This window comes from Caloenas nicobarica, chromosome 5 (assembly GCF_036013445.1).
Source record: "Caloenas nicobarica isolate bCalNic1 chromosome 5, bCalNic1.hap1, whole genome shotgun sequence".
NCBI lineage: Eukaryota > Metazoa > Chordata > Aves > Columbiformes > Columbidae > Caloenas > Caloenas nicobarica.
Genome location: NC_088249.1, coordinates 21,137,632 through 21,162,554, shown reverse-complemented (window position 1 = coordinate 21,162,554; position 24,923 = coordinate 21,137,632).

Here is a 24,923-nt window from a genome sequence, read left to right as displayed (position 1 = left end):
GAAGCCTTACAACAAGTGAAAAGGGGAGAGTGCGAGCACTTTTTGTTCAGACCCCAACTGAATGAAACGCTGAGCAACCTGGTCTAATTTCAGTGTTAACCTTGCTTTGATCAGGAGGCTGGACTGGAAACCTCCTGATGGCCTTTCCCACCAAAGGGGTTCTGTGAGATATGGAAGAGGGGATCTATTGTAGTGATGCCTCTTCAGGCAAAGACACACGCACATACGTGCACGCATACAAGAGATGCGGGCCAAAGCTGTGTCTTGGGGCATAGTCTTGTGACTCTGAAGTTTCAGAATGATATAAAACAAAGAAACGGACCAAAAAAACCCACAAAAACCTGTAATGTGTCACAAGAAGGAAAAAAAATTCTCTGTATCCGAGTTTGGAGCACATGGAGAATCATGAGACAACAGCTTCTATCTAATAATATTAATTTTTGGAGAGTGGTCAGCTGTTACTACTTCTGCCACAAATATATTGAGATTACAGCTATAGATGAAGGTTTTTTCTTCTACCAGAGATTCTGCAGCCTGTGATTTTGTGAGTCTCTGTTCCCTTTTAAAAAAACATCAAATTTCCAGTCCTTGGCCAGAAGAAAAAAACCTAAATGATTCTTCTGCATTTTGGAGCAACACAGAAACATCATTTAAATATAGAACTGTATAGTTTGAGAAATGTGTTTGCTGTTCCAAGGAAGGAAAGAAGCTGTGAGTTTCATAATAAAACATGCTTGCAGAGGTGATGGGGAATGGTGGTCGTCTCCACCATCAGTTCACAGACCGTTTCTGGGACTTTTCACATTTTCACACTGCACTGTGACTTGATTGAAGGTAACCTTCCTGCTGCAGAATAGCAAAACTCTTTTAAATTTCCCTATTTTCTTCTGTCTCAAAATCCCCAAAATTGGCTTCTGCAAACCTGGAGAACTGGTTATAACTACTTTTACAATTACATTTATATGTGTTCAGATAGAAAAATTGTACCTTCCCTAATCAGTGCTTATATCTTGCTTTAAGGCTTTTCTCTCTAACAGTAGAATACTGGAATCCTTAAGTAATTCATGAGGCAAGGTAAGATTGCCCTCAGCAATGCTACACTTAATACTTTTCTCCAGAAAAGTATGCACCTTGGAAGTGTCAGCGTCATTTATTGTGTTTCTCACATATGACTTCTTGCTAACATTTTATTTGCTCATTTATCAAAAAACACAGAGGTTTTTCTGGAATGCCAGGGACCACCTGTGACTAAGAACGGAGTAGTAAAACAATTTCTAAAAACCTGCAGGAGAGTCTGTGATGGAGGTTTTGTGTCTGTAGCCCATGTGCTAATACATTTTTTTTCCCTGTGCTACTTTATCTCAATTAGCTCTGAATGTTTTAAAAATCAATACATATTCAAGAGAAACCCTAACCACATTGTACATCTTAGCATTTACAAATCTATTTTAGTTATGTAATGAAAGTGTAATAATAACAGTTGTGGCAAAACCAGGCCCCCATCAGGGTTCTGAGAAGCTGGAAAGAAACAAAATGAGACCTCAGAGAGAGGAAAGTCTCAAATTTTGTGGACAAATGTATAAAAGAGAAGTAAAACATTTAAGATGTGTTATACTTGATTTCAGGCTTTCATTTCCAAGATACTTCAGAACTTTGTAAGAAGCAGATATTTTTGCCTGTGTGTGCTAAGTTTTTCTGGATTTTCAGTTTCTAAGCATACATTTCAGGGCTGAGGATAAGATTCCCAGGACTCTCAGCTTAGCAGCTACTGCTAAATAAAAGGTTATAGACAGCATGATATTTGCTGTAATATTTGTTGAGACATACCCTGATAAGAATTTGAAGAAAAAAGAAGAAACAATCAGGGCCACTGAACCTTGTTCATAATAGCAGTAAAGCCTCTGCAAACCAGACTGTACGGCTTGTGCTTTGTGTAAAAGATACTCCAAGGATTTGCAAAGGACAGGAAATGAGAAGGAAAATTCTGGGTGAAATACTAACTTGAGGCAGGTATAGAACTAAATGTGTTAAACACCAGCAAGTCTAGAAGCTTCAAATTGACACAATTCATCTTTTAAACAGAGTAAATATTGTGGTGAGGGCCTCAGGAGCCAAACTCTTTTCTAGTAAAAATGAAAGAGTAGGAGCTTGTCTGAAAGGGTGAGAAAAGCTAAGGGGTATTTGTTAACAAAACACGCCCCCCCCCAAAAAAAAAAAACCAAAAAACCAAACAACAAACCCAAACAAAAAAACCCAACTCAATAGGAACAGCTCTGAAGATGACATGTTAGCATAAGATGTCCTGGGGGAAGCCGAGGAGAGAATGCTCTGAAAATCCCTCTGGAAAACAGTGTCTCCCTAGTTGCTAATAAGGACAGAAAGCCTGCTGAAGAGGGTAGAGATGGAGAGAGGTCTTTTCCTGAGGGGAGATCTGGCTCCTAATGGCAACAGAAGAGCTTGGTGAGGTTGAAGGTGAAGAGCGGCCATACCATGGGTGCTGGTGGAGAAGACCTGGAGGGGTTGAGCACACTGTGTTTGGAGGCAGGAACTGCGATCTATTTGGAAGGATTTGGCTGTGTCTGTATGAGAGACATACTGAGCCAACTGCTTTTTCAAGGCCCAGATATAATGATATAGCAATTTGTTAGTGAAATGAATGGTAGCAAGGTTGTTTTCTACAGTGATATTTACTGTTTGATAGTTTGACCTTTTCATTGAAAATAAATAAAAGAGGATTTTTATGACATGGATTTCTTCAACTAGATCAATACGTTGCTTTAAAAGAATAAAGGAATTCAACTCAATCTAAAGTTACGTCTGTTTGTAGCTGAAGTTGCATAGATATAAATCTCGTCCCCTCCAGCATATTCATCCACAAAAAGAAGTAGCATATAGGAGATCCAAATAACATTTTTAGTGACCTGTTCTTTCTGTGCTGTCCTGTCTGTTTCTGTTGGGGTCCCTGTGGATGCAAAAATAACAGCAGCAGCAAAAAACCCTACAGGAGACAGTGGAGTAGTGAGACAAAAAAAGGTAGCAACCAGCACTACAGCTGCATTTAGAAAATATTCTCGGATCAAACACTATGATGTTTCTGTAAAACGAGAATCTTTTTATACCCCGAGACTTGTTTCAGTCAGTTAGGTACAAGATAACCTTAATTCTAGAGATCCAGATGTAACAAAAATCGTTTGGAGTAAAATGAGCTCAGAAGTCATGCCAGACACACAAACCTGTGTAGCAGTAACTACATGTGCAGACCAGTGTCATCCGTTTGAACACAGCACATCTGTGCTCCAAGAACTGCTTCAGACGTGCCCTGTCTGTAGTTTGTTTATGTTACACAGGGGAGTTTAAGTGTCTGATAACCAGATTAAAAGGTTTGTCATTTTTCTTATGGAGCAAGCAGTCATACCTGTGAAGGGAAGCGTTATGAGCACTGGCAGCTCATGGGAAGGGATTCTTCTATTTACTTCAGAAGAAAAGAATATTCGTCATGACTCGATTGTGTGCAGAAGACAGGCAACACATTTTGGCCTTTATGAAGACCTATATGGACCTGCAGCTCCAGAGGTGTACACCTTTGTAGAACTGTCAAATTTCACCTGGTAGCTTCATTGCTGGAAATCTGCTGAAGGATTTCACTTGTCAGATCTATCATGCACAGAAGTGCATCTTCTAGGTACTTTGTTTGGAATATGTGAATTCCACCTGTGAACCTTCGCTGAGGTTTCACTGCTGAAATTTCAGAGGTAAATGGGTTGTTGCTGTGTATGAAAGACTGAAAAGAAGTAAAAAAAAATCAGTGTTAGGTTGGTCCTTTACCCAGTCTGAGATACTGTGGCCCTGATGTCAGTGTGCTTGGAAAGAATCTGAGGTGCCACAGAGTTGACATCTATATGATGGGGAGAAAAAGTGGAATTTCTTGAATGTGTTGAAATAAGACTTTTGACTTACACAAAGGACAGGCCTTTTAGTATATAAGTACTTTGTAAAAAGAAGGGTCTGGAAATTTATATTGTTAAGATGACATCATAATCCTCAGTGCATGACCCAGGCATCTGTCTTCACAGCTATTTACAGCTTTATGCTCTTAGAGCATTGCAGTACTTCCTCCTCAAAGCAGGAATAACAGACAGGTATTCATCTCCATCTATTCAGTATCTATCTATTCAGTGTATTGCAGACAAAAAAAGAATTAAGATATTTTATGAGTTTCAGGGTGAGAAATGGAAAGCAGGTCCTTCTTGTTAGATGGTCACAGTGTAAACAGACAGGAAATCCACAGAATTTCAGTTTATTTTTTCCATTATTGTGTCTCCTCTTAGTCTAAAAGACAGCAAAACTTTAAAGGGATGCGGGATAATGGTTTTCTTTATTACAGGATACAGAAAAAAGCCCAATTATTGCAAAAGATGAAAATGTGCCAGTAGAACCCACTGGGAGCACAAGCAGATCAGCATGGCTTGAATTGGGGTGGGAGACTGGGGATTTCTCTAAAAAAGACTTGACTGTCACAGCCCTTAGTGCCCAGTTATGTACTATCCGAAAAGAGGAGTAATTATGTTTTTCTGTGCTACAGAGTTAAAGCTGGCGATGACCTCTATTTCTATTTTTTGATACTTCATTCCTTTCAGTAAGCAAAAGCAGGGAATATTATATTGGACAGTCCAAAACTTTTTATGATATATTCTCTTTCCTCAGTTATTTCAGGAATTGACAACATTAACATGTGCGGCATCTCTTTCCACTTGCATGGGCAGAATGGCAGATGAATTTAATCAAACAATTTAATCAGTGAGCTCCATTAAATGCCAGATTACTGAATTGTTCTGAAATTCTTTATGTAGTAAATGTGGCCAAAGAATAAGCCTTTTCTCTTTTAGGACTGTCATTGATCCCAGTAAATGCCTTTAGTGTTCTGTCTCCCAGTAATTACCAGGGTTCATTATGGAATTGTAGATGTGATGAAATGGTTTGCCCGCCTTTGAAGCATGCCAAAGACAGTTGCACGTTAATAATATCAACATTTTCATAGGCCATTTCACCCCTGCTTGCAATCACTTAGCACTTTTTTATAGAAATGCAAGATCATTGCCGATACCTTGACATATAATGTGACATTCATGAATCATAAGGGAGACTTGAACCATCCAGCAGGTGATTATTTAAGCAAACTCATAAATGAGATCCCAGAAAATCAACACATAGTCTTCTGTGTGTCAGCAGGACTGAAAACGTATGGGTGAATGTCAGGTAGAAAGGTGTGTATAAAAGGCAAAGGGCTTACTCTGAATCAGTAAAAATCAATTTTGGCAGTTTTGAACAATTCAGTCTCAGATTATGGTGCAGCTCTAGAGGGAAACAAACTTACAAGGAGCTAGAGGGCCACTGCAGATGCCAATTATTAAGAACAACACTACCAGGCAATAGAAACAAAAACATTATAAGAAAAATCCTTAGCTCAGCAGTATTCATGATTAGAGGCTTGAACCTCAAAAGATAAATGGCAGTCTGATGGCTTTCAGAAATTATGTAAAAATTGAAATATACCTTTTCCTGAAATTTTACAGAGACCACTGACTTCAGTAAAAGTTATTCTATGAAAAAAGTACTGAACAATGCTAAGTGAACATTGTTAGGTCTGAGAACAGAATAGAGTATTATAATAGTTGGCAACCTCTGTGTAAATACTTACTTTATAAATATCTTTTTATTAATACTGTAGAGACCTTATCTTTTGTTTTGAACATAGTCCAGAACATAGTCCCAGGGAGAAAAAATAAGAAAAAAAAATAGAAATAATTTTTTAACATTAATTTAAACACAAACTATAGCTTTCTTTTTAAAATCTTCTGGGGTAACCTGCAAGTTACAGCTACAAGGAAACTGATGTACACTGGTAGCATTTAATTATTTCTAGAAAATGTTGAAGATGTTCCCAAAAATACTTTGTGGTTAATTGCTGATGGATTTAGATGTTCTTGTACCAGAAGGTTTTAGATTAAGAGTAGAGCTCTTCCATCAGATTGGCTAGTGGTTTTTATACTGAAAAGAGCTACTGCTGGGTGTAAAATGAAGATGTAGGAGCAGTCTGTTTTAAAGCCTGAATCTACTGAAGGAAAACGTGTCCAGCTGTGTGAAGAGAAATAAACCCCTTCTAAAGCCACTTATCCAGTCTTTTCCCCCCAACAGAGAAAGCTAGACGCACTTTGCTCTCACATGGTTGAATAGTAACCATTTCAGAAACATCCTGTAACATCTTAACAGGAATCATTCCTTGGATGGGACTCAAAATTGGGAGTCCTTAAAAAGGGGTAAAAACCCCATCGAAAGTCTGAGGAATAGAAAGATCTCTCCTAAAAGAAGCAATAGCAGTGAAACTGTTGGGGAAGGGCAGTAAATCAGACTGTTACTAGATTTTGCTGTATTTTCTGCTTATTGGTTTTAATCTTAGACAGTAAAATGAGTGCACAGTCCAAAACAGAGCTCGTGTTCAGTCACAAGAGAGAGAATAAGGGGCTCTTCTTGCAAGGGGAAAACAGAAGTATTGCAGTAGCTCAGGTCCGGGCCATGGACGTGAAGGCTATTTTCTGAAGACTATGTTTAAATGAATTTGAGAAAGCTAAAGCTTGCTTCTTTATGCTTCAGAGATGTCTGACATTTGAAGCAGGATGATGCGGATAAAGGAGTAGTCAATATATTTCTTCTAAAACAGGCAGCAAATAGAGAAATTCAGTACCTACTTTCTAAGTCAGAAAGCCTTGTATTGTATGAAACACATTTTAGGAAGAAATGTCTACTCAGGAGGATGCACCAGCAGACGCATTTAATCTCTGGATAATAAAGGCCTCTCTTGTTAATGGTTATAATATGCACAATTTGGTTTGTTGTGCCCTCCAGACTCTAGTCTGTGTCGTTAAAACCCACCTAATGCTAGGGATGCTTTTATGAAGCATGAGGATATTTGTGTGAAAGAACTGGTCTGACTGAAGAACTCATCTTCCGCTACGTGCAGATACACTGTCATATCAGAACACCTGAAATGTCAACTGCGTACTAAAATTCTCATATATAAGAACTACAAAGTGTAAATTGGTTAAAGTAATTGTCATTTTTTTCCTTTTTATTTTATAATGATTTTAGTATTTATATAAACCTCTCCATGTTTTCTTTGCATCTTCTCTGTTGTTACAGAAGATATCTGTAAGCATCTAAACAAAAAAAGGCTGCAGCAGTGTATTTTTATTAAGAAATGTGGTACTTGCAAGGCATGAGTGGATTTCTTGAAATAGGTTTTGAAATGACCCAGACTGTCAAAACTTCTCTGTCTGAGTCAGACTCAGGTCTAGGAGATCTGCCGAAGAGATGAAGACAAACATCACTGGGATTGAAGAGGGAGACTTCAGGGAATATGATGTTTGCAAAGAAAATGTTGAGGGTCAGTGAAGATTTATATAATCATTTCAAAACCCATGTAATACAAAAAAGTCAGGTTTGGTTCCATTTGAGAAAGGGCTGATGAGGGACAGTTTAGTTTCCTGAGAATTGTTTTCTCTTCATGTCCCCTTCTTGATCAAATCCCTTGATTGAATGGGAGATAAGTTCCTTTTAACTTCAGTGAAGTCAGGACTTCTCTTATGATTGCCAAGTTTTACGTAAATGCTAGTTCTCAGACGAGAGACTAGGGATTTTCTTTGATTGTAGGTGAACACTAGAATAGCCACAAATAAAAGAAGGAAAACTATCCCACTTATGTGCAGACATCAGCTCTTCTCTGAAAAAAGCCATTTTTTCCAGCCTGACACAGAAATCCCTCAGTCCTTCTGCAGACTACACCAACTGAAAACACATTCATCTTTCCACACCATTTAGGCCATTGCCTACTTAATGGAACATATAATGGGATGAAATTGCCACCTGGTGGCTGAGATACGGGACGTCTCCCAAGGGTATAATTATATAGGCTGCTTCTTAATATTCCAGCAGTACTGACTATAGAGATGTATCCCTGCCTCTGGATTTAGTTCATATTATAGCTTGCAGAAATCAGTGGCATTATTTTCCTTTGTGTTTTCCCTAATTGCTGGAAAAGTCTATTTCAAATATGAATTAACTGTATGTATGAGCTGAGGGCTATGAAACTTGGGAATGAAGTGTGGTTGAAGGAGTAGAGGACAGAAAGGGTAATAATGCAGAGTAATGTATTAAGTTGGAAAGAGCTAATGTCAAGTGAAGTGCTGCACTAACTTGGTTTTACATGAGACATACATTTCTGATCTAAGAAGTGAAATAAAACAGCTTTTTATTGGAATCTGCAAGTGCTGCCAGCACAGAGAATTAAAATAAGTCCGGATATTGACAGTCAAAAAGCCCATACCTCTGTATTTTTTGGGAGACTACTAAGGCAAGAAAGGAAGAAACTCAAGGTGAAGGAAAAAGGAGAGGTGGCATGTGGAACATGTTCATTGCTTTCAGTTCTCTTGAACTACAAGAGCAAGATTTGCCAGGGAGGTAAGATGAGCAAACTCAAAGGCATTCACTAAACATGAGAGGGCAGGTCGATTTAAAAGGGGCCTCCAGAGGGGCCATCGCTTCGAGATGCCTGACTCACTGCCATGTGAGTGGAAACATGCGCAGAATTATCCTGTAAGAAGGAAAAGAATCTGACATGTATAGTATGAAGAAATCAGACACATTCTCTGACACATGCAAATCCATGCAAAAGTGTAATGCCAAAAAAATACGGCTAGTAGTAAGTTGCATCTGAAATTGCATCTGAGTGCGATATTGCAGAAAGACTTGGAAACATACATCCTGAGTCATATTGCCAATGAGCAGAGGGGTCACCTGTAACCTAGGTTTTGTTTAAGCACTTTTCTGAGAACTTTGGTTGGTTTCGAGTGGTGCAGTAGCTATTTGAACAGGGGCAAACTGTCTATGGCATAGAAGTGATTGCAATGAAGTACTATGTTTCCTTTTTGTTATCAGGAAGATATGATCAAATCTGAAGAAGTTAAGAAGGAAAGATGAATGTTTGTAGGCAAGGATGCTTTGGGCCTTTTCAGCATGCCAGTAAAACTAAGTTGTGGTGAAGGATTGACACAAAGTTGTGGTTGAGCTGCTCCTGTCATGAGAAAAAGGGAGAGGGAGAAAAAAATGAAACTGCTGTGCTGCAAAGACAGCTGTGAAGAGTCAGGTTTGCTGTTCCTAGGAGTGATTGATGGTGGGAATCAATCTTGTATTGACTGCTGCTCCAAAACTATTGTTCCTATATCCTTAAATTTTCCTAATTGGTGGTGGCAGCAGCAGCAGCCAGCCTCGGCAGAATAAGCGGAATGACACTTTGACCCTTCTGCTGCTTTGTGACTACTCTGGGCAATAATTTACTTTGCTTGGTTCTTAGGCAAGGCTGTAACTAAATTGTATGCACAGGCTTTTAAAGAGGGATTAGACTTTCAATGCAAGGCTGTGACAGCAACTGATTCAGTATAATAAATGATAGCCCTTCTGGAGCTTTTTCCATGCCAGCATGGAAATATCCTCCTAGAACTAAACGGCTTCTTTGCCACATCAGATTCAACAGGCTCTGCTCTTCAGTACTGTGTCTCCAGCCCTACTACCTTACTGCTTTTCCTCACCTCCCCTTCCTTCCCATTTCCATTTTTTCTTGAAATTGCTGGATTAGAGGGAAACCTTAGAGCTTATATTTGTGTAGTGCTCATGATACAGTGGGAGTGTTTAGAAAATAGATAACGTCAATAAGAATCATTCTTGTGGCAAATGCCTGAAACTGCAAACACCAGCAAGAAGTGCAAGAAAGGAGTGACTTTGAGTGGTCCAATGAAGCGGATCTTATGGTAATAATGACACCATGAAAACTCAGAAAATAGTAAATTGAATAGTACTGAGAGTTAAAAACCCATGTTGTTACCAGCAGTGGAGCCTGCTAAGCTCCGGAATAGTCTGCTGAGGAATTGCTCTAGTCACTTTAAAGTGGACTGAACACAGCCCTAAAAAATACAGTGTTTTGTACTAGTCTCCAGGGAGATGGGCTAAGTATAATCTAACAGGCCATTTTTGTCTCTTCTTATGTGTGTCCAGGAGTTGCAGCTATGCGCTTCATTACTTCAGCAGCTGAGTTCACAGAGTGCGATCAGCTATCAGCATTTCTTCTGCCAATCTGTGGATTGTTCACCAATATGCTCCCTCCTTTCTGAGGAGGAGAAGTGTGAGGAAGGAGGAGGGTAACAGGGCAGGGAAGCTGTTGAGTTTAAGACTCATGGTTAGTCTGCTGTGCAGACAGATAAATCAATCGGCCCCTGCCCGGGCGTCTTAATCAGAAGCGTGTGGTTCACTGCAGTGGTTAAGTGCTACCGTGCTGGTGATGGCATCTTCTTCAGAGACAGTATTGATTGCTCTTCTATCTCTTCTGAGATTCCAACTGTGTAGACAGCATCAGGGAGAGTGCTGGTGGAGAAGTGCCCTCTTACAGTTCTGCAGGATTAGGATCGACAGTTTAATTTCCCCGGGGGCAGGCAAGCTGCCAATCTAGTTCAGCAAGACTGGTGTGGGAAAGAGGAAGGAGATGACTGTTTGAAAGGTCCATTGATTATCTGAATAAGCCTGGTGTAAGGCCAAAGATGATGCAGTACAAGAACCATGCAAACTGAGATGAGGGAGCATGTGTTTGGGAAATCTCTTTTAAGGGAAAACCACTTTCAGAGTTAAATGGAAGAGAGCAGCGTATTGCAGAGCGACTTTCTGGAGTGGAAGAGAATCCCAGAGCTGGGTGGCAACAGGGTGGGGATGTTGTAGTCCTCTTGCAATGCTAAAATACCAGACTGTTAAAAAAAAGACATGAAAGAGAGTATGTGAATAAACATATGATATTCAGTGTAGAAGTATCTTTTGGTGACTGCATGTTTGACTATATGTGGAAGCATCTGTTTATATATGCTCTCCATTAGTAGTCCTGTGACTTTTAAAATGCAAGTGTGTTATAAAAAAGCAGGTCATGCAACATAGTCAGAGTATATTTTTAAGAATGGAGGAGATGCAATGTGACCACACATGTCATTATGCTTTTATGAGAAATTCCTTTAGACATTAAGCAAAACTTGAAAACTTTAATTCCTTCTCCCTAAAGAAAAGAAACAGAAATACTTGTATAAAACATAGGATGCTGACAACAAATGAAGGCTGTCCAGTTATCTGTTTAATGTCGACTATCCAATGTGCCTTCCACATCAGTATCTCGACTGCAAATCTTCTGGGTACAGAAATATGAAGTCTTGTCTGGTGTGTTTCGTTGTATTGTATCATCAAGAAGCAGACAGCCAGGTCTAAAGCAGCTTTATAGTTTCCTTTTTGAGGAGACTGCTCATAAATGTACCAATTAGTTGCCAGTTTTATGCAGACTTAGACATCCGTTTTTGTTGGCAGTTGCATCGCCACACTGACCTCATTAAAATGTAAAACCCTGTCCCTGATTTGTTTAGTTATAAAATATTTGTTATTTCAATTTGAGAGCTATTGAGAGTTGGTAAGGGAGCTATATCTTTCCTGGGAATGGAGATTTTACCAAAGATAGATCCGAAAAATGCAGCTGGTGCTTCTAACCTTGTGCCCTCATCCCCCAAAGAAACTAGCATGGAGTGTCATATCATATAAAAGCAGGAGAATATAAGGTTTTAACTGGAGGGCGAGTTTGGTGCGTTGCATGAGTGATTATCAGGATGCAAGAGAATCAGGAAGGCTGGCTGGAAAATATTCAAGTGAGAGAATCTCTTCACCAAACAGATTACAGATCGAGCTGAATATGTATCAGGAAATATATATTTATCTAAACTACAAGTAATTCTACAAAAAACCAAATTATACCCACTTTGATAAAAACACTTCCTCAAAAGTACTGCTGATTTGCACTAATGCAAAGAGTGGCAATGTGTTAAGTGTGGATTTGTGTGTGAATATGTATATCTAAGGAGAAGGGAGTGCCATTTTCTTTCCATTCACCACTTTCCTAGGTCTTGTTCCTTTTTTTATACCGATAAACCAACTACCAACTCCATTTTTTATTTCTGGGTCCCTATTGCCTCTGTATTGACTGACATGCAGGAGATACATGTCTGTGGGAGCCCACTGCTAATGGTGTAAACAACAGTGCAGCACTGAGGCTGATCTACCTAAACACCAACTTTTTGGGAAAGGTGTTACTGTTCTCTATGTGTTTGTAGAGCATTGGAGAGACTGAAAAAGAGAACTCCTTTTTGAGAACTGATGTTTCTTTGAATAACTGGGATTGGATGGATGTGGATCCAAAGAGCAGCTCTTAGATAATCCTGATTATATTATGGTTGGACTCGATGATCCTAAGGGTCTCTTCCACCTGAAATGATTCTATGATTCTATGATTCTATGATACTGACAGTGCCACTGATAGAATAAAAAGGTGGTAGGGGTGGGGTGTTGGGGGAAGAAGCCCTTGTTTCAGCCTGTTTAGCTGAAGCTGCAGTGCATGGTGACATGTAGGAGATTAGAATTGCACAGTGGCGGTCAAGTGTGGTAAAATATTCATTCATGTGAGTCTTAAAGTACCCAGTGAGAGGAGACACAATTGACTATTTTTCATAAGACTCTTTTATTCTCTAGGTGAAAAATAGCCTTATAACAATTTGTTTCACTCAGTGTCTTTATAGCATGCGCCTCTTTTTACTGAAGCCATTTCCAAATGTATATTTCTGATTCAACCTCAGCAATAATTCCAGACCTCAGCATAACCACATTATTCAGAGTGAAGAGGCATAGTTAGCTGCACCAGGCAGCAAAATAAAACTAAACCAGGGAACAGCGCGTAGCTTTGCTTTTGAATGCTGTCCAGTTATGCTATGCTGATACTAAAGCACACTATTATCAAGTGCTGATAGGTTTAAAGGATGCCGTTTTTTGGAGTTTAGGTCCAAACCTTGACAACAAGATGTGTAGAGAAGGCTATCCCTGCGGTTAGAAACTGGAAGGCCCACTGTAACAGTTCTCAGCCTTTCCCACGCTATCTTACAGCCCTGTAATGCTTTTGGACTCTCCCATCATCCAGTCACGCAGGAAAGGCAGTTGTCACATCAGCCTGGGTCTGACTGGGAATTCGGGAGCTAGTGGCTCCTACTGTGGGTTGAGGCTTTGACAGGGGTTTCTGTTAATGCATCTCATGGTGGGTGCTTTCACAGTCATGAAGTGGAGCTGGCTGCAGCCAGTCTTATTGATAATTACCACATATTGGTAAGAGCATAAACCACATGTCGTATCACGAAGTGACTTTGGGCAGAGACCACAGGAACTCTGCAGGTAAATTACTGGGAGGATTGAATTAACCTGTTAAAGCTTACCCAAGTCAACCTAGTAGTTTGTGTTAAATTAACCATTTCAGCACTCAGAAGGTAAAGGAAGCATTTTACTGAAAGTTTTCATGCAAGCACAGACTGCAGTGTATTGTAACTTTTCGGTCCATCTAAAATTTTAGTTACAGCTGTGGCTGCAGCTTGTGGTGTTGCTGGCAAGGCCCAATGACTGGAGTGGAACCGAAGGGTGGGACATTTGGCTCTTGCACAGTCCTTTTCCGTGCTCTTGTGGAGCAGCATGTGTACTATCTGAGTGTCAGTAATTGCAAGGCAGTGGTACTGTTGTGCTGCTTTTGAGCTAGATTGGGCTGTCGGGCTCTGAAAAAGTGAAAATGCTTCAGGCTCTTGAACATTAGACTGAGGAATTTATGTATTTCTTGCACAGACATGGTAGCTTTTTGGAGAACATACAGAGGTTAAGTAGAATCTAATGTTTTATTCAACCGTGTGTTCCAGGAGAAAAAAAGTGATAGGTGTTGGGCTATACAAATAGGTGGACCATAGGGTGATACCTCTGTCATGACCTTGTCTAGCATGCTCTGCAAGACAAACTAGATCCCTAGAATCAAAATCTTTGCAGAGCTGTGAGGATGAACTATGTGTATTTGTGCAATGCACTGACAAAATAGATCTAGATATTTTTATGTCATTGTTCTTAACAATGGAACTTGGGAGAAAGCTGTCTATCTCTGTACTACAGTATTATTCACTTAGTTCTGGCCTCATTTTTTTTTTTTTTGAAATGCAGGAACTCAATTGTGTAGCAGGATTTGGCCCTTATTTACCTGAAGCTGACAGGAAAATGAATGTCCGATGAAGACTGAATCAGTTTAAATGCATAGTACAAAAGAGATTATTTCTATATGGACAAGGTGGAAATAAGAGCCAGCCCTGCTGCAGGACATGTTTGTAAGCCAGAGTCTGCAGTGTGTTTCAATGTGACCTCCCATTCCACCTCATTATCTTCCACTTATTAACCCTGATCTAACTGTTATTGATAGCTTCATTACTCTGCTTGGGACGGCTGTGGCGGTCTCACTGACCTTGCCCTGCGTGATCAGAAACTCATTTAATACTCAACGTACTCCTTGCAAAAGTATACTAAGGGAAAAGTATATTCAGCATGACAAGCAGACATGTTTTTACAAGGATTTCTTGTGGTGCTAATAATTATCTCAAGAGGTGCATTGTACTCCACTAAATATATTGAAAACTTGTCTAAATTGCTCTTTAGTCTTCAAGATAAAGGTTATAATAAGAACAAGAGAATAAGCATTGCTAATCCTTGATACTACATAGTGTTATATTGGGGGAAAGTGGCCCAGGAAAGCAAGACTAAATGAAAAACTAAGGATCTAAGATTTTACTTCCTTGCATGAATCTCTCTTTCTAGCCTGTCTACCTGTTGGGCAGTATCATTAGCTGCTTTCAGAACACACATTGTCACAGAGCATAAAATTTCATCTCCCACCCTCAAACATAGCTGATTTATTGGCAATGTGACAGCACTTCTGTTCTATAAAGACTATATAATGACAAGGATTGCACTCTATCAGGACCAGATCCTGAGCACTTCATGTATGTGGAGAATAATTAATGCTCTTAGAAAAAATGAATGAGAATTGTGGCTGTCCGATTCTTCCCTGAAGACTGCAATTTTATGGCACTCTGGCTTGTGCCATTGAGGCTTGGATTTTTACATGGGAAGTTAGAACACTTAGGTTATAAGAAATATTTCTGTAAGTTTATATTGATTTATTCAATCTTGTATAGATATGTTCATGTGTTATAAAGTTATATCTTTTTGTGACGAAATGGGTCAAAAGTTTTTTTTTTTCTGTAGTAAGTATTTTCTGTAGTAAGTATTTTCTGTAGTAATTTTCTGTAGTAAGTATTTCCATCTTTTATATCTCTCAGTTTCAGCAATCGAAATGCTCAGCTTGTTGATTAATCACTGCTTTTAATTCCCAGTTTCAGTGCACTTGCATGTAGCTCCACTACTTGTATCATATGTACAATGCAGGAATATTTAATTGCTTTTAAATGAGGTCATTGATGGAACTAAAACAGATGTGCTTTCCATCTGCTGACACAAATATGCATATGAGTGTTTTGGTTTTAGAAAAATAATACTTTTTTGAAAATCTAGTTTCACAGTCAAACTAGGCTTTTTAATCTTAACAGAGATGATACTCTTGGTGTACTTGCTAATTGGATATAAGAAGGCTGAGGTTTTCTGAAAACACAGGCTAAATTCCATATGGCCACATGAAAAACCCAGCACGTGTTCTTTGTTTCAGTGATACTTAACATCATCACTCCTTGTGTGGACAGGAAATTTATTAAAAATAAGTCATCTGTTTAATAAATATAGAATGCAGGAGGATGCAAAATAATACTTGGTTAAAAGGACAGGACCTCAGTTTTTCAGAAAAAGGTGTCCAAATAGTCTATCCAAAATGCGTGCCTATGTCATACGGAAAAATCTCTGTTGTTCATTCCCCTTGGATAAAGAACAACCAGGATCACACAAGATGGATCAGCATTGGAAACAATCCTGTGTTCCCTATGGAAGTGTTCTTTAGTGGATTTCTGATTCTTTGGGTTTGGTTTTGGTTTGTTTTTACCTTCAGGTTTCATGCCATTGGCTACTGATGCTCTATTTCTTTGTAACTTCTGTGTCTTCAGTAGTGTCTATGTTGTAACAGATGAGCAGCTACTGAATAACTGAAGGTAGAAAAGTCAAAAGATGTTCTTCTTAGCACTGAAATTTCTTTGAGGCCTTTACTTTCAGAGATTCCTGTGTTTTAGAGGCTGATCTGAGGCAGAAATAGCCAGATTTAGGCGAAATCATATTCATATGGGTAAGATATTACAGCCAGGCAGAGTTCGATAGGTGCTGTCCCTATTTATACCGGGACTGAATTTGTCCTTTAAAATTCTCCTCGGAAGTAAGAGAGGAAAGGATAGTTATCCCACAAATGGGGAGGAATAAATTCAAGTGTGAATTGTGTGTTTGCCATTTGGAAACACTGAAAAGACCCGATTATGGTTTCCTGTAGGTGTTACACTGAGGTGTCCCAATGTTGCTATAGGGAAGAAAATCATAGATTCGTGCAATCATTTAGTTTGGAAAAGACCCTTAAGACCATCAAGTCAAACCATTAACATAACACTCTGCCGAGTCCACCACTAAACCATGTCCCTAAGCACCATGTCTATACATCTCTTAAATACCTCCAGGTATGGTGACTCCACCACTTCCCTGAGCAGCCTGTTCCAATGCTTGATAACCCTTTCAGTAAAGGAATTTTTGCTAATATCAAGTCTAAACCTCCGTGGTGCAACTTGAGGATGTTTCCACTCATATCACTTGCTACTCAGGAGAAGAGACCAACATCCATCTCGCTCTAACCTCCTTTCAGCTGGTTGGAGAGGTCTCCCCTGAACCTCTTTTTCTCCAGGCTAAACAACTCGAGTTCCCTAAGCTGCTCCTCATAAGACTTGTGCTTCAGGCCCCTCACCAGCTTTGTCGCCCTTCTCTGAACTCCCTCTAGTACCTCAGTGTCTTTCCTGTAGTGAGGGCCCAAAACCGAACACGGGATTCAAGGTGGGGGCCTCAACAGCGCCGAGTACAGGGAGACAATCACTTCCCTAGTCCTGCTGATACAAGCCAGGATGCTGTTGGTCTTGGCCACCTGGGTGCATTGCTGGCTCATATTTAGCTGTCTATTGATCATCACCCCTAGATCCTCTTCTGCCAGGCAGCTTTCCAGCCACTCTTCCTCAAGCCTGTAGCACTGCCTGAGGTTGTTGTGACCCAAGTGCAAGACCCAGCACTTGGCCATGTTAAACCTCGTACAATTGGCATCAGCCCATTGATCCAGCCAGTCCAGAGCCCTCTGTAGAGCCTTCCTACCCTCAAGCAGATCAATACTCCCACCCAACTTGGTGTCACCTGCAAACTTACTAAGGGTGCCCTCAGTCCCCTCATCCAGATCATTGACAAACATATTAACAGAACTGGCCCCTGGGAAACACCACTCGTAACTGGCCATCAGCTGCATTTAACTGCATTCACCACAACTCTTTGGGCCCGGCCATCCAGCCGGTTCTTTACCCAGCAAAGAGTACGCTCATCCAATCCATGAGCTGCCAGTTTCTCCAGGAGAATGCTGCAGGATACGGTGTCAAAGGCTTTACTGATGTCTAGGTACACAACATCCACAACCTCTCCCTCATCCACTAAGTGGGTCACCTTGTCACAGAAGGAGATCAGGTTGGTGAAGCAGGACCTGCCTTTAATAAACCCATGCTGACTGGGCCTGATCACTTGATTATCTTGTGTGTGCTGTGTGATGGCAGTTAAATGCAAAGAGAAGAAATCTGAATGCAGACATCCTCACATAAGAGAAACTGATCAATTAATCCAGGATCCTGGCTTCTTCAACCCAGCTTTCTATCCTTTCTTCTTTATGAAAATAAAAATGGATTATTGGATGCTAGATCACTTCAGAACTTATCTGCCTCTGACTTGTCAAAAGGTTTTCCTGGAAGTTTCATTCTTATCTAGTGGTCTATGCTATTAAGTCTAGCCTGAAATATTGCTAAGATAATTTTTCTCTGGAATATCCTGGCACTTATGGGCTGATCTAAATCCCACATTGATTCTGGAAAATGTTATAGCTTTCATTGAGATTTGTTTTCTCTGTAGTGTATAAAGAATTTCCAGGAAGCAGAGGCTCTTACTTCTGAAACAATTCATTAATTTGTGGGTTTTGTGGCTAAGCATTTTTTTTTTCTGGAAAACTCTATTTTTATGCTTGCATTTGTTTGCATGGGGTGATTGTAAGGTTAACACCTCAGTTTGGAGGGTCAAAACCCCCAGGCTGGGTGTTGCCCTGTTCTGAGTCTTATCTGGTTCATCTTCCCACCTCCCATAATGTTACCTCTGAATGCTTTGTAAACACTATTGTATTGTTGCCACTCCACGTCAGTGTCCCAGTTGACTTTTATACACTTGAATGAAAGCAGAGCTGCAATGATTTGTGTGGAGTCGGACTAGACACATTTCTCAGGTCTCCTTCTGGCTCTGCGCCTGAGAAAATCTCGAAGCGATGAGAATGAAGCTTTGTGAGGGGATGTGATCACTTGTCCTCTTGGAAGTTCACTGTTACCTCTCCAACAATTGTCTCTGGGGAAGAGGAGGCAGTTTCGAACTTTGAAGTGTATTATGAATTATTTTTTCTTCATTGCCTAAACCAAGGTAGTATGAATTTCAGTAACAAGGTCCCAAATTCATTATCTTCCAGTAGCTGTTTGCAATAAAGTTGAATATTATTCTATCATATTTTTTCTCCTCCCCTCCTCCACGTCCTCTTCCTCCCCTCTGATTGCCATGGATTGTTCAGGACGGCACTGTTCCAGTCCCTTTGCTATTCAGCCTCCAGCTCAGTTGTCTGGAGTGTTCCTGCCTCACTTCTGGTGCCACAGAACCCTGAATTCTGAATGCTTTCTGTTAGGGCTTGATTCTCTGTGGTACCAGTGTGAACTAGGGTAAGTTTACTGATCTTGGTGAAAGACCTTTAAGACATGACTAGTAGGAATGAATGGAATTTATCATGCTGGGTGAATCTCCAACTGAGATTAGCAGAAATGCTACCTTCAAAAAGACTGCAGAGTTCACCTTCTATAGAAGCAGTTTCATAATATGTCACACATGTAGGCTCTGACAAGACAAAAGAACAGTGATTACAAAAATGAAACCTACATCTGTACACACCTGTATCTTTATGTTTATTAAAAATCTAAGTGTGAGTTGAGAACCGGATTTGAATGTAAAATGTGCTGTCCCCAGACAGACAGTCTCAATTGTCTGAGTTGTACTGAATGTTCCCATTCCTTTGACCACCATAAAAATTACCCAGGGAACTGATTTTACTGTATCTCTTTCCCAGGATTAAGATACATGCTTAATTTTCTTTTCTGTACCAGAAACCTGGAATGTGTCTATGGTGAATCTGTGACACTGTTTTGAGTGCAGTGAAATAATTTTATGAGTGCCAAAATCATTTCACTTCCTTTGCTGAAACTCAGGTAGAGTCAGATCTCAGAATCCAAGCTGTTCTGGTTTTACCATTTAAGGACATAAACCTAGAAGCAGAGGAGAAGGCTAGAGAAAGGAAAATAATAGAGAAAAACATCATTAGAGACGATATTTGGAGTCACTTGTAACTGCTGAAAATGGTTCACTTTATGAGAAGGTAAATTAAATATTGTCATATTTATTTTTTCAACTCTTCAGTGGTTCTTCAAGTGTCCCTAAACTCCTCTTCTTCTTCCTTATTCCAGTGATGACTAACTGTGGGAATATCAAGATTTTAGGTTGCTTGATTTGTTAACCATTTTCTAAATTAAGATTTTTTATCTTTCAGGAACTTCAGATGTTTCTGGCACTAAGTACCACCTTATTTCACCAGTGCAACTAGAGGAAAAAGGAACAGAATCTAAATCTGTCCAAACACATCACTGAAAGATTACAAAGGTAGTAGAGAATGAACACCTGGAAGCGCCCTCATCAGGTATATTCTGGTGTGTGTGTAGTCTAAACACTCCTTGAAAACTCAGTAAGAACCAGTGTTGGTATGTGTGAACAGACTCTTAGCACGAGAGCTTCCAAGAGGATGAAAAATTTTCATTAGAGCTGGGGCCTTTGGAACTTTCAGGTTGCTAGAATATGTCCCCACTGAGCATGAGAGCTGCTGTTTTTCAGACGTACTGGTTAAATGAGAAGTTTTTGTAAGGTCCATCAAGGCCACCTCTCTGGTTGCAAAAGAAATCCCCTGGTTTCCCTGCCAGACTTCAATGCCTGATTCAAAGCAGGATGGCAATAATGCATTTCAAATAAAACAAAGTCTCAATGATATCTTAATACAACTAAATATTTCCTTGTAGATATATTACCAGAAACAGCCTTTGGTTAACTTTTCATTTGTTGAACAGTAGCAATCGTGATCAGCCTGGCAGATACCTGGCATACAAACGTAAATTCAGACTATGTAAATGGCATGGCATCATTACCTTTAAGGCTGCCAGACAATTTTCATTATCATAGGCAGCACTGTCAACTTGGCTGATAACAAATCCAGTTTATCCAGTGCAGCCTGCTGTTTCAGGAAAGAAATATAGATGTTCATTTGTTCACAAAAGGGCCATGCACTATTTTCCCTGCACAGGCCTTATTGCATGAGAACAGCTGGAGTTTTGCCTGGGCAAGGATCGCATCATGACATTGACAGCATGGAAACAGGAGGTGGCTTTTTTCCAGGGATGCTCCAGAATCTGTGGAATCTCAATCCAGTCATTTAAGTGGTCTGTCATTGTGAAAATCTGTGTTAAATCTTTTCTGAGTTAAGAATGTCATTAAAAGACAAAGGAGCATGTCTTCTTAGGTGAGGTTTTTAGCAAAGATGTTGCCACAGAATCCGTGCATAATGCTGGAGATAAGGAGTATACGTCATTTGCTTTGGCCAGGAAGGATCATTCAGTCCAGCCTTGTGTATATCATGGTCCAATTAGACTCACACAGTTTTTCTTGTGTTGAATCTAGTACCTTATGCTGGACTGAAGTCTATCAACTCAAAATGTTCATCAAGAAACTAGTAATCTGCTACTTGTTTGGGTAGTTCGTTTGAAGGTTTTTTCATCCTCACTGTTTAAAAATGGTCATTAATGTGTTAATTTTAGTTTGATTTTAATTTACAGGAATTGCTTCTTCATTTATCTTTCTGAATTAGACTCAAAGAGTCCTATAGGAGAAAGTACCATCTTCCTTGAGGAATCTGTGTGAAACTCTTAATATTTTAGTGATAAAAGTGGTTAATACATGTAGTTTCATTTAGAATTGCACTGAAAACCTTTTTCCCTGGATCTAGAATTGTTTTCATAATTCTTATCTGTGTCCTTAGCTTCTCAGGGAAACCTATCTTCAGCTTTTTTACAAATACTGTGGAACAACAGACAAGTGTTGTTGCATTGAAAAGGCACACTATTCCAAAAATGTTTAAGCCTGGCTTACACTTAGTGATTCAGTGAGGGAAAAAAAAATCAGTACAGTCTGTACATCTTAGAGGATAGCTGGAAGTGCAGTGTGCATTTCTTCTGTGTAATAGCAAACTACTGGCCAAAGTATTTTGAGTGCCTTGCACTTGAAGATCCAAAGTGATTTACCTATACTATTGAGTAGGATTTGCAGCACTGTGTTGACAAAGATAGTGTCCTCTTTCTGCAGAGGAGAAAAGAGGCAAAGCCTTAGTGACATGAAGATGCTGACATGAGTCTGGAGAAAAACTGAACCCAGAAGCCCCAAAGCTCAGTTTCTTGAGTTCCCTGGTTGATGCCCAGTAAAAATTAACTGGTCATGGGTTTGAAGAATACTGCATGACATTTTTTCTTGGAAAAATCATAGTCATTTAGTTTGGAAAAGACCCTTAAGATCATCAAGTCCAACTGTAAACCTAAAAAATGTTGCTTTGTGTTAAATATAGAATTATCATACTAGCAGCAAGATCTTCTCATATAAGTGAAAAGAGGTGCAAAAGTGCTACAGTTCTATTCAGCATAATTTCAAGTTTAAATCCTATTACTTTTCTTAGCACAAGTCTGTTCTTGGTTGTAGGTGTAATTGATCATTAACGCAAGACACACTGCTGTCAGGCAGAAAGGCAATTCATCTCAGGTTAGCTTCTTTATTTCAAAGCTATAAAATACTTCAAGTAAGATGAAAATGATGTGTTTAAAAATCCCACACTGTGAATCACTGATCATTGCCATACTTTCTCCATTTCCAAGGGTGAAGGAGATTATTTACTTTTAAGAACATTCAAAGATTTCAGCTGTGATGAAATAGCCACCTTGTGCTTTGAAAGGAAACATGGGAAAGCTGATGTTCCATCATGTCTGAAAGGTACTGAGGTGCCAAGTCAGAAGACCAGTAATTAGCATTTATACACACAGTAGGGTGGCAGATAGGAGAGGAGTAGCGGCTGATGCGAAAATGATGGTTTGAGAAAGTATCCAGATTAATTGAATTGTTCACACAATGATAAGTATCAACAAACGACATAGGTACAGTGATCTGATCAGGCACAGTAGGGATGTGTACGTCACAGAGAATTTATACCAATGCATACAAGCTCTTCTGCAGTGATAAAACAAATGCTCAACAGGTTTTCGTAGAGTGAAGTGTATTTTAGTAATTAATTGCTACAATAGGATTCCCCAAAGCATCCCCTATGCTGATAAATCCATGCAACATACATAGTCACATCTATTATTTTTATTTTGGAAACAAAGAAATGGAAATACAGGGTAAAATTCTCTATCCCAAATTGTAAGAGAAGATCCGGGATGGAATCTAAGTTCTTATCCTACGCTTCCTCTCCTAATGTGTGTTACAGGAGTGGAATTGTTTCATTTCCTGAAGAAGCAGCAATCGAACCATTCTTAATATTAATAAAAGAACGCAAGCAAGCATGAATTGATTCTCAATGGATTAACCTGCTGTTAGAATTTAAATCCTGCTTGATGTTGTTACCAGGAGTTAGTGGAGACTTCTACCTTTTATTTGAGTCTGCCCAGATTCACATTAATTTAGACTAAGAAAGCAAAATATGAAATTATGAACAGCTAGCTTTAAACAGATTTCAAAAGAAAACTGCATATCTGGGCAGAAGTTTGAAGAACCTTAGTAAAGCCAGTGGAAAAATGTTCTGTGTTTGTGTATTTGAAAGTCAGACAAGTCCTGTGGCTTTGAGTTCACCATTTCTGCTTCTCTGGCTTTGTGAACAGGATCAACATTAACGACCGAATGAGGGATACTTCTTGCAGATGGAGACGTGTTCTGGAGGGTTTTTTAATAGCTGAATTAGTTATTGAAGTTACTAGGTATATGGCAAGGATTCCTGGTCTCATTCTCACTCTATAGCTCTCTCATATTCAGAGCTAGGATGAGATTGCATGCTGGACTTGATTATCACAGGGATTTTAGTAAGTAACCAGGTTACTTACAGTATGGGTCTAAACAACAGAGTAAATGGTACAAGTGACTAGTAGTTTTCATGCTGCAAATTTTCCTGTTGAAAAGAAGTTTGTGATTGAATCAAGTTTTTCATACAAAAGCGTCAGTTTCTGAGAGATACTGAGGGGTTTTGAGTAGGAAATGTAAAATGTTGAAATTTATGTACCAGGTATGATTTTAATTAAAAAGCACTTGTTATTTTGATTCAGTAGAAAAAACAGCTTGATTTCTTTGGTGTAAAGAATTTAAACTCCCACAAACAAGAATAAAAGTGACCAAATAAATCCATCTTCTACATAGAAGTGTCAATATGAAGTTAAAGGTTTCATTTAGTTTTACTGAACGCCTACGAATTCTTTGATATTTCTTTTCTCACAAATTTTTGTTGTTTTTCTTTTTGCTTAAAACAATGAACACCTTTTTTTTTTTTTTTCTTAATTGAATAGTCCACATGGTATGAAAGAACTTCAGTATCTAGTGCTACCTTTCTGCAAGTGCTGGTGAGCTTACAGAAAGGGAACTCAGATTTGGTGGTTATGTATTCAGCTCATTTTGAAACTTGTGCTGCTTTGGACAAATCACCTTCATTTCTTGTTCTTTAGCTCCTCAAACACAAAAGGGAAATAAATGCTTCCCTCCCTCAAGCAAATGCTGAGAGGCTCAGATGGAAACTACTGGAGAAGGACGACACACTGTGTAAAATTATTAGCTTTGTTAATCCAGGCCAGCCCATTTGTTTCTCACAGAGACTGTAACAGAACTGAATTGCCTCTGTCCGCTATTAGTATTTCCTCAGTGTTCTCCATTCTGTCTTCAAGCTGAACAATTATAGCTGTTGCTAAAGGGTTTAAAACTCTTGATTTGTGGCAACAACTCCCACAAAGTTGTGTTATGGCCACCGAAGTGATTTATCTTGAATGAGCAGCAAAAGGCAGCCTAACTGGCAATTGCATTCCACTGTCTGCCCCTCAGCCTGGCACCTGCTCTACTGACGCACTGCTCCATCCCAGAGAGCTGTATTCCTCAGTAAGGGCCACTGAAGCATTTAATGGAGCTCTTTACATTGAAACAGCTTGCTTTGCTCCTGTCTGTCCTTTAGGCTTCTTTTGCTGAAGACAAGTCCTTTAAAAAGTTGTAGTTTTGCGATGACTCCTCTCAGTGAACCTCTCCTTGCTTCCCTGGGTAGCTTTGGGGCCGCTCACTTGCAGGAGGAAAAAGTATCCAATAAAGCAGTATCGTAGCTTTTTTTTTTTTCTTAGGTAAAAACATTAAGAAAGTTCAGCTAGTGGTTGCATATACTGACTAATATTGAAAGCAACCAATTATTTTGGTTTTAATAGACTTTTAAAACTGTCAGAAATACAACCCCTGAGCATGGGGAATAAGATTGTTAGAAAATCCCAGGAAACACATGAATTTAGAATTAAACCCAAGTCACAGTGCAAATA